The sequence below is a fragment of the Arvicola amphibius genome, chromosome 11 (genome assembly GCF_903992535.2).
Source record: "Arvicola amphibius chromosome 11, mArvAmp1.2, whole genome shotgun sequence".
NCBI lineage: Eukaryota > Metazoa > Chordata > Mammalia > Rodentia > Cricetidae > Arvicola > Arvicola amphibius.
In genome coordinates, this window is record NC_052057.2 from 34,148,977 (window position 1) to 34,159,295 (window position 10,319).

General features: G+C 44.7%; 1 non-coding gene across 1 annotated transcript; it reads left to right on the plus strand.

Moving 5' to 3' along the window:
• Positions 1-5,230: 5,230 nt before the first annotated feature.
• LOC119826924 lies at positions 5,231-5,344 on the plus strand. The gene has a single exon (XR_005287492.1). It is a non-coding gene; the product is annotated as a small nucleolar RNA SNORD22 (small nucleolar RNA).
• The last annotated feature ends 4,975 nt before the right edge of the window (positions 5,345-10,319 follow it).

The following is a 10,319-nucleotide window of genomic DNA, read 5'->3' on the forward strand; positions in this document are numbered from 1 at the left end:
GAAAGTGGAGTCTCCCGCCAGATGGAGAGGAAACAGGATGGGTAGTACTGAGTAAAGGTAACCAAGCCACATACAAGAGCGTAGATTAAGAGATATTGGTTAAATTAAGTTATAAGAACTAGTTAGGAACAAGTCTAAGCTAAGACTGAGCTTTCATAAGTACTAATAAGTCTCCATGGTTTTTTTTTTTTTTTTTTTTTTTTGTGAACTGGAGGCCCAAAGAATAATCTGCCTATCCACAAGCCCTCGCGTGTCAGCCCAACCTGCTGTAGGATCTGCCATTCCTGTCGTGGGCTGTAAAACTCGCATCTGTTTCTCTCTCACCCTTGCCCAGACATCAGACTTTCAACAGGAGTCTCAGAGACTCCTGAGAAGATGATGCTGGGGAGTCTCTGTTTTTGTTGGACAGAGGGTCTCACTATGTAGCCCTGGCTGTCCTGGAACTCACTCTGTAGACCAGGTTTGTTTTGAACCCAGAGAGCCACCTTCCTCTGCCCCTGAGTGCTGGGATTAAAGGTGTGTGCCACCACAACCTGGATGTGGATACTCTTGACCCTTGATACTTAAAGGAATGGACCCCCACCTCCTAATACAAGCTTCTAAACCAGCAGTCTTAGACAACCTCTAGGCTGTACTGAGAGACTCAGTCAAGGATTCCAGGTCTTGGAGGTTTTTGTTTTTTTAACCTCTGGTCTAGAAGTTGATAAGTTTCTGAAATCTGAATGCTGACTGGCCAAGAATTAATTATACAGAGCCAAAGGAACATATAAGAGGAATGTAACTGCAATTATTTGTTTGGAGCTTTACTTATTTGCTTTTAAAATATTTTTATTGTTGTGTTGGGGGTGGTGTTTGTGCTCTGGCATGAATGTGGAGGTCAGAGGACAACTTTTTGGAAGTCAAGACCTTCCATCTTGCTTGATGCAGGATTTCTCTTGTCTCTATCACTGTGTGGTAATTTTGCTCACATTTTCAGATGTCAACCATCCTTAGAGCATTACCTGGACAGAGTTTATTGGCCTTGTGACCACCTCACCAAGGGAACATTAATGTAGTCTAAAAAAGGCATTGAATATTAATTGGTTAACATCTTCCTATTTTTTAAAGAAAATATGACTGTAGCTGAGATTGTATTAAGCATACTTGGTAAATGTCTTTAATTTTCTTCCCATACATGTGGCAACCCCTCCCCAAATAGTTTGTTCCCTCTGTCTACAATTTCCCTTAATTTCTTCCTAAATCCAGGGCATTGCATTGTTGATCCCATTTTATCTACCTTGTCATCTTTCCAGGTGGCTTTGGTGTGGCTACAGTCTTTGATTACGTGAGCCTGGCAGCTATGCTGTTCTCCTTACTCCGAGCCCCGAATCTGAACAAGATCCTGGGGAATATGGAGGCCACAAAAGTAATTTTGCTTTAGAGACAGGGCAGAGAAGCAATAAGCGGTCCTCTACATGAGCATCTGTCTGCTCGACAGGTACTCCAATTATTTTCTCTGTCAAGTACAAGCCTGTCTGTGAACAAGTACTTGACTCCAATTCTGGCATGCAGTGGGGGAAAGTCTTCTTGTACTTGAGGGCAAGAGAAGCAAAATTTGTGGTGCTTTGCACACAGGGCCTGAAGACCACAAAGAGCGAAGTCCTTCATCTTTCTGGTTTTGGTTTGTGCTAACTTGCTCTCATTAGTACTTTTGAAGAACAGGGATGGAAAAGTAGGGAGAATGAAGACTGAGCCCTACTTAGTGGAGGGCTGGGTTCCTTATTAACACAGCACTGCGGCAAGCCTGGCGAGGAATGGAGGCTTTGAAGCTAGCTAGCCACATGTAAGCGTGAATCTCCAATCACTTACTTCCTAGCGGAGTCTAACTTCTATCTTCTGCAAATGGAGACAAGAGACCACTGTGGGCACCAACAAAGACTTTCTATAAATGGCCTAGTGAAGTACCTGTCATATATATTCAATCATGGCATTTATAATAACATTAACAACAATATAAATGATGATAATAATATCTTTAAGAAAAAAGGAAGTTGGAGGATATCTACTTAAACTTCCTCTATTTGTGAAGTTCTAAAGTTAGCCTGAGTTCTGTGTTATACTGGCTTCACTTAAAACTCTGTATAGGGCAGGGCATGGTGGCACATGCCTTTAATCCCAGTGCTCAGGAGGTAGGGGCAGCTAGCTTCCTGTAATTTAGAGGAGAGCCTGGTCTATATAGTGTGTGTGTGTGTGTGTGTGTGTGTGTGTGAAAGACTGAATCTATGTGTGCTTGTGCTTGTATGTGTTTGTGTGTATGTTTGTGTGTGTGTATGTGTGTGTATGTGTGTGTAAGAGAGAAACTGTGTTTGTGCATGTATGTGTATGTGTGTGATTAAAGTAATTATCAGTAATATGAACATATCTAATTAAAAACTTCTCATATGTCAATGAAGGAGGGCCGTCAATAGCCAAATAGTCCAGAATGTATATACTCTCCTGCTGGTGGTTGTAGTTGGCCTCCGCTCTGCATGTGACTTAGCCTTTCTTACCAGCTCCGCCCTGGTCTCCTCTTCATGACCACCAAGGAGAGCTAGAGGTTGGAGCTGAGTAGGCTCAGAATAGTACCGCCTTGATTTTGGCAACATGCATATTGTTTCTTCAGCTAACTCAGCATGCTGGAGATCATTTTAACAGCACAGTGTTATCATGTGGTTTCAGTAGAAAAAAAGACCCTATGTAAAAATAGCACCTTCTTCCTCAGCATGTCTGCTCCCTTTAATGAAAATAAGGCTTTCGCTTAGACTGAGCCAATGCCGTTATCAAGGCGTGAGCTAAAATCTCATCTGCTTCAAACGCTGCTAGCCAAATTCACTAACAGTGGTACTTACAGATACTGACAATAAGAAGGCCAGGGCGGTAAGAGCCATGAACGACGCAGGATAACTCCCATTCGACACGGCGTTCTTAAATGGCAGTCTTCTCAAACGAGCCCCCAGAGAAAACCATCAGTGAGAAGAGGCCTGGCTGCTTCACACAAGTGTTTACAACAATATGAACAAACCGAAAAGGAACAAGAAGGAGTCAGTGTCGGTCATGGATGCCTCTCCAACCCAACTAAAAATAAAAAGATGAACTAATATCGCTCTGGCCATATGGCAAGCTAACGGGTGGCTTCTTAGAGAATGGCTTTCATTCATTCTCACCAGCTTGTGTTCTATCGCAATATCTCCCGTTCTGGGATCTGGGACCTTCTGTGTACACTAATTAATGTGAAAATACAGCAGAGCAAAGGGAGCTTTATTTTACATGTTTAAGGAAAGCCTCAGATGCAATTGTGAAAATTATCTCTGAAAACATAATATTAGAGACATGCCATGAAAGCAGAGGCTGCGGCTCAGCAGTAGAACACTTGCCTAGCAAGTACAAGGCCCGGTGTTCAAATCCCCATGCTGATAAAAAGGAGAACCAAGTCATTAGCACTCTCTTGGATTGTGTCCAAATCAAGCTCAATGAGCTGATTAATTTTGTTACCCAGACTCCCTTCAGAAGACAAGTTGGGCTGTTAAGTTGGCTGTGAACATGCAGTTTGGCAAGTTCAGTCATGAGTACCCATCATTTTTACTGAATGAAAAGAACTCACAAGGTGAGAGGAATTGTCACTTTCCATACAAGAACTCTGCCCTGAAACAATAAATGTTCCAGGGAGCTTACCCGGGCTTCTAGAAACCTCTAGGCTCTTTGACCAGGGTGAGGGAAGGAAGAGTCATAATTTTATTTTGTAACCCATTTTTTCCCAGAATTTTTCTTTTAAGATTTATTTAGCCTTATTTATGTGTATGCCTATGGTGGTCAGAGAGCAATGGATCCTCCCGAACTGGAGTTATAGGTAGTTGTGAGCCAACCTCGTGTGGGTGCTGGAAACTGGTCTTGAGTCCTTCTGCAAGAGAGACAAATAGTACTCAAATCCAGAGCCATCTCTCCACTTCCCGTGTCTCAGACACTCCAAGAAGAGTGTTTCTGCTTTGTAAACCCTAAGATACCTTTGTTGGAGAGTCATTTGAGGCTTCCAGACACATCCTTATTCATTGCAACAAACAGGCATGTGTATACCTCGTCTTCCTGGGCATCACTGCACCCTTCCCTAGGTTAATAGGCACGTACCTAGCTCGTCTCGGTCACCACTGCACCCTTCCGTAGGTTAATAGTCACGTACACACCCCAGCTCCTTAGGCGTCACTTTACCTTCACTAGGTTACCAGTGGCCCTTTGATGTTCTAGCCCTACAGATTCCCTGTGAGCACCCTTTGGCTCCACATATGTTATTTGAAAGCAGTTCTAGAAGATGTTCATCTTCATCATCTAAGAGAGCATATTAAACATGCATTTAGCAAACGTTAGGCCTCTACTGCCTCCTTCCATCTCCCTAACCTCTTTCACGTGAAGGAAAGTTAGACTCAAAGAACACAGGAAGTTCAAGGACACACCCAATCACACAATTCCACCACTGTCCTCTCAGTACGGAATCAAGTTAATTTTCATCCGAACTCTAGATGAGGTAGTTGGGTATCTTCATTTGGGCCATCTGAAAGCTGGAGTCAAACTCAGAGAAGTCTAGAAACTGGGGATGTGTCTGAAATCGTTTGCTAGGAAGTTTATTGTGAGCGGTGCTAGCTAGGTTTTAGGTCAGCTGTGACACACACTAGAGCCATTTTGGATGCAAGAACTGCAATTACGAGCATGTCCTCACCAGACTGGCCTGTAGGCAAGCCTGTGGTACATCTTCTTGATTGATGATTGACATGGGAGGGCCCAGCTCACTGTGGGTGGTGCCACCCCTGGGTTGGTGTTCCCAGGTGCTATAAGAAAAGCAGGCTGAGCAAGTAGATGGTAGAAAGTCAGTAAGCAACATTCCTCCATGGTTGCTGCTTCACTTCCTGCCTTGAACTCCTGCCCTAGTTTTCCTGGATGTTGGATGACAGTTGCTTTGGTCATGTACGAGTCCTGCGCTTTATCACAGAAGGGAGAGGAGAAATCTGACAAGAGAACAGCCCGAGCAGTGGATGGGTAAGAGAGTGGAGAGTGGGGCCGTGTGAGGGAAGACTGTGTGCGCTACCAACCTCAGGGCAAAGCTTCGTTCCTGCCACTGACTGCGATGCCTTTCATGCTAGGGGTACAGCTGGGTAAGACAAGTGGATTTCTGCACAACTGGGGGAGTTTGAGCAGAAATCTGCTTGTAAGAGCTACAAAGTGACCACAGAGAAGGGACATTCACACATCTTACTTCCTGTCCCAGCCCCAGAGCCTAAGGAGGGACTGGCCTGGGTAGAAGACAACAGCTTGCTCCAATAGAAACTACCTGAGGGGCCATCAATGCCTTCATGTGGAGAAGGAGAGAATCACCGTTGTTGAGGTGTGGGATCATCTTTTCTAGGAATAACGGGGCACAGAAATGGAGACCACATTCAAGGACAAGAGGGGACTCTTTGGATCCCTTCTTCAGTAATTTTGTTTAAGATAGCATGCAGCCATCTTCACTTCTCTAATAAAGCTACCCTTAACCTGAAAACAAAGAGACGAAATGGAATTACAAAGTGAATCCTGGGAAAGGGAGTAGGGATTCTTTGCCTCAAGCCACCATTCCCCCTAGAGCCCAGATAGTGAGATGAGCTTTTGCTCTATGGAGCGAATGAGATCAGCACCCAGGTTCCTGGTTGCACCCATACTGCGATGAGCTGCATGTGTCTGGATATGGTAGGCTGCAACAAGTTTGCACCCTTGTGATAGTTGATGCGTACTCTCACTTGTCAAGTTGATTGCGTATAGCACCCACTAAAAGACACACCTCTTCATGTATGGGCTTGTGTGGGTCTTTTCTGGAAGAATTAATTGAAGGGGAAAATCCATAATGGGCATCTCTTTCTGGAGGCAGCCCGTCTGTGAAAAGTTCCAAGGGAAAGCAGTGCTGGCTTTGCCTATCAGCTTTCACTTCTTGCTGGTGAGTGCATCTACTCTATTGCTGCTTTGGAACCCAGCCTCTCAGGTCTTCCAATGTGGACTGAAGAGAAACAGCTCTCTAGAATCCCTCAAACCATCAGTTTTAGATTGGGACTGCTGAGCCGTCCAGCCTGGTCCACTTAACATCTATGCTTCTTAGCCTCTCCAGCGTGCAGACAGCCACTGTTGAACCACCCAGCCAATATAACACACCCTTTGCTCCAACTCGTAGACTTTCCCATTAAGACACGGTCTGTTTTTCCACTAAATTTGCCCTTAACAATGTCACTGACTTTGAATGTAGAAACATTAACAAATACAACACAAGCAGACGCTTTAAATTCTTGAAAATTATGCTGAAAATATTGAAATTATTTATTTATGTTAAGTACATACATGTGCCACAGCATGTATGTGGAAGTCAGGGAACAGCGTGCCGGAGTTGGTTCTCTCCTTCCACCATGTGGATCCTGGGGCTTGAACTCAGGACAGCAGGCTTGGCAGCCAGGGATTTTATCCACTCCGCCAGTTTGCCAGCCCAAGTAGTTTCAGTGCTGCTTCACAGTGTGATTGCTTTCTCGTGGCCACCTTTGCAACAACTTGCTTGTCTGCTGGGGCCTGGAAAAAGACGTGAGAGAGAGGACAAGCTCTTTCAGTTAAGACCCCCACATATATGGGGGAGGGGCGCCCTTGCTGAACCTACGGGCCCAGGAGCATTTCCTATGGAGCCACCGGGCAGTGAGAAATGTTTCTGTTCGTAGTCCCAAGCCCCTGCCCTCCGGAGTTTGTCTAAAGGACAAGCTGTTCAAGTAAGAGAGTCCACCTTCCTGTGTCTCCTCTGTAGACAAGTGATTCTGAAGTAACAGGATGAGACCAGAATGGCATGACATCATCTTAGAAAGCAGAGGACAAGCCTGCATGTTGATGTCAACAGTGTCCTGGCCGTCTCTCACACGAGACCGCCAAAATCATAAGCACACAGCATCCAGCTGGAGTGCAGATGGGCGCTGATATAAGACACCTGGACCCCAAGGAAATTCCCTGCCAGGGTCTCTGTGACTTATTTATGGCATACGCCCAGCGTTACCTCTCAACCTCTTTATATTTTAACTTGGTAATAGAGAACAACAGATCCAGGTGGAGGTAGTTTTAAGAGTTAGCCGATGTGATTTCCACGGCAGCTGTCATTTCATGCAAAGGTTTTGATCATCTGCTAGGAGAAACCTGCGGGCCAAGCAGAAAGCAGCGCAGATGTTTCAGGTGATCCGTTAGGAGAACCATGGCATGAGCGGAAAGCCGTGTGGACGGGCCTGTGGCTGAGAGGAGCCACCGCAGAGATGCTGGAAGGCAGGCCAGTTCCCACCTCTGAGTGCAGGAAGGATGGCCACAGGGGTACAAAGAAGCCCTGTGTGTTTCACCGGCCCCTGAGGGCGTGCTATGTCGCTGCCAGGAGTGGTCGATGATCCTTCCCAGCAAGGACTCAGCCATCAAGGACTGGGAAAATGATGTTCAATGTATTCTGTTTAATGAGGCTGAGCAGACAGGGACTCACTTTTTTTTTTTTTTTTTTTTTTTTTTTTACAGTTTCCATGAAAATGACTAAACGTCTCAAATTTTAATGTTTAAAAATTCTAAGCCTCAGTTCCCTGGAAAACTGTCTTTTTTTTTCTGACAATGTGGATTGGTTGGGTTATTACTTTTGACACTGTAATGGATCCCAACAGTATAACAGGACAATCATTTCCAGAGTAAATGGGAAGTAGCCAGGACTTGTTTATAGTGGCAGTGGAACTGGTGTGTGTGTGTGTGTGTGTGTGTGTGTGTGAGAGAGAGAGAGAGAGAGAGAGAGAGAGAGAGAGAGAGAGACAAGAGAGACAGAGAGAGAGACAGAGAGACAGAGAGATACTGCTTGTCTTTCCTCAAATGCCATTCACTCACCAAGCAGCTAGACTGGCTTGTCAGGGGGCCCCAAGGGTCTCCTCATCTCTGTCTCCCCAATCTAGGACTTACAAATGTGTACCGTCATCCTCAGCCTTTCCTGGTGGCTTCTGGGGTTTGAACTGGGGTCTTCATATTTAGGAAGCCAGCACCTTGCTGACTGAGCCATCCTCCAGCCCCTTGACTGTCCTACGAAACCCATCTCAGTATCCCGCGGCCTCTGAGGTACTTGGCTCACTTTTCTCTGGGCAGACACTGCAGTTGTTCCGGTTACCCTTCCACCCAGCCAGTCCTGGACTGACTTCTTATCTTCTCAGTCCAGCCATCCCTGGCTTCAGATGGGTTTTCACAGAGCCCATCTGTGGGAAGCCTCCACCAGTGCTTCTGGTGTGTCCTCCTTCATCCTTGAACACGGGGTGGCTATCACCACCACAGCCGATGCTTTTCCTCTACTAAGGGTCAGCAGAGATCCTCTATAGCTCCTTGTACAGGTACAGCGAGTCCTTGCTCACCTTTTGTTCCGCCTTGCTTATCATGGCATCTAAAAGGTGTGGTTTCAGCCCACCTCCCCAAGGCTACAGGCCTCTATCTGCTTTCTAATCCAAGAACTATAGCACAGAGAGACTTGTGGGAGAGAATATTGGACCCGGTGGAACAGCCCAGTGGGAGAACCGTTTTCTAATCCATGAAAGAGTCTATGTTCCCTGTCCAGGATATGTGTACCATACACACACGCATGCACACATGCATACCACACACATGTACACACGCATGCACACATGTGCACACATACACACACAGAGGCAGCATTGGTGTAAGGCCTGAGTCTTAGGTAGGCCTGGTTCTGCCTTGTGGTAACTGTGATTACTGGCAACTGTGTAATCCCCCTAAGCCTCAGCACATTTATCTCTATAAGGAAGTCGTTCTGAGGGCTACTTTAGGGTTAATGTCACCATAAAGGCTAACTCATCGCAAAGGTTAATTCATGTGTGTAAAGTACCCAGGATAGTTCTGGGCAAACAGACGATACTCAATAAATATTGACCCTCTTCATTTTCTCCTTCCTCTGTAATTAATCTATGTCTAATTCAGGATATTGTGTTTTAGATATGGCTTGCTTTGAATGAAGGCCGTGTCTAATGAGACCTCCCAATCATTTTTATGGACTTCTCGCTCCTCACCAAGCATGCGGGTGAGGGAAGGGCCGAATCAGGGACCATCAGAACTGCTCTTCAGTTATTTATGGATTGGTGTTTAGCAACGCCTCTCCCAAACTTCCCAAAGGGAATTCGTATCCATGATCCCCACCTTAAAACATCCACATATTCAGGGATGAAAGAAACTGCTTTTCATTCTGCGCACCTGGAAGTTTGGGCCTCTGTAAGTGGAGACCGCTTGTTCATTTCCCATCCGTTTCTGAGACTGCAGGAATGTTAATCTGGGTATTCCATTGCTGCAACAGATCACGACCCCATAGTTTCACTGCGATATTAGCCACATATGGCCTCAGTCTTCCCCTCGGTCCTTCTGTCCCTATGTATTCAACCCATCTCATGCCTTTTTTTTCCCCCACCCAACAAATAGCAGGAAGTAGTTTGGAGAAAACTACATCTGAATTCCCAAAATGATTGTTTATAAATGTTTGTTTTCATTTAAAGGGGGATATGATTTAGAGAGCAATATTTGCATTAGTATGGATCTTGTTCTATTGATACAAATTTAAAGTCAGTTTTGTTGTTATATATACGTATATCTTTCTACTCTCGTTTAAGGTATGTTTATGCACCTCATTTAAAAATGTAATGTATAGTTAAGGAATACAGATTAATAGATAGTCATCTATAGTAATTAAACTTTTCATTATGTTAGTTAGGTTTTCTAGATATACAGAAATATATATATATATATGTATATCTTTCAGTTAGAAATATGTATATTTCAGTTAGATAGATAATCTTTAGCACTTCAAAGACCTACAGAATATGGCTTTTAAAAGGTTTTAAGAACTTATATATTTTTCAACAGTGAGACCTGTCTGCTTCTGGCAGCACCAATTAGTTCAAGAGGATGATGGGCACTGAAGAGGCTTCTTATGGAGTTGCTAGCCATTTGGGCAAAAACCTGCTCTGTCTTGAACTGCTTTATGGCATGCTGTATATACTGGACATGCAGAACCCACAAGACAAAACTGCTGAACTTGCCAAAAGAGGTAAGATACTCCTTCAGGGTTCATGCTTTATGAAAGAGTCTGCCAGACATTCTGCAGAACACAGAAGAAAGTGACTGACAAACTGCCAATATAGGCAAAACAGTCTTTCAAATTTCCTGTTTTCATGAAAAGTCTGCCGATACTATGGTCCTATAGGCTGAAGATGGACGCTCCAATGTTACAAAGAACTTTGGGTGAC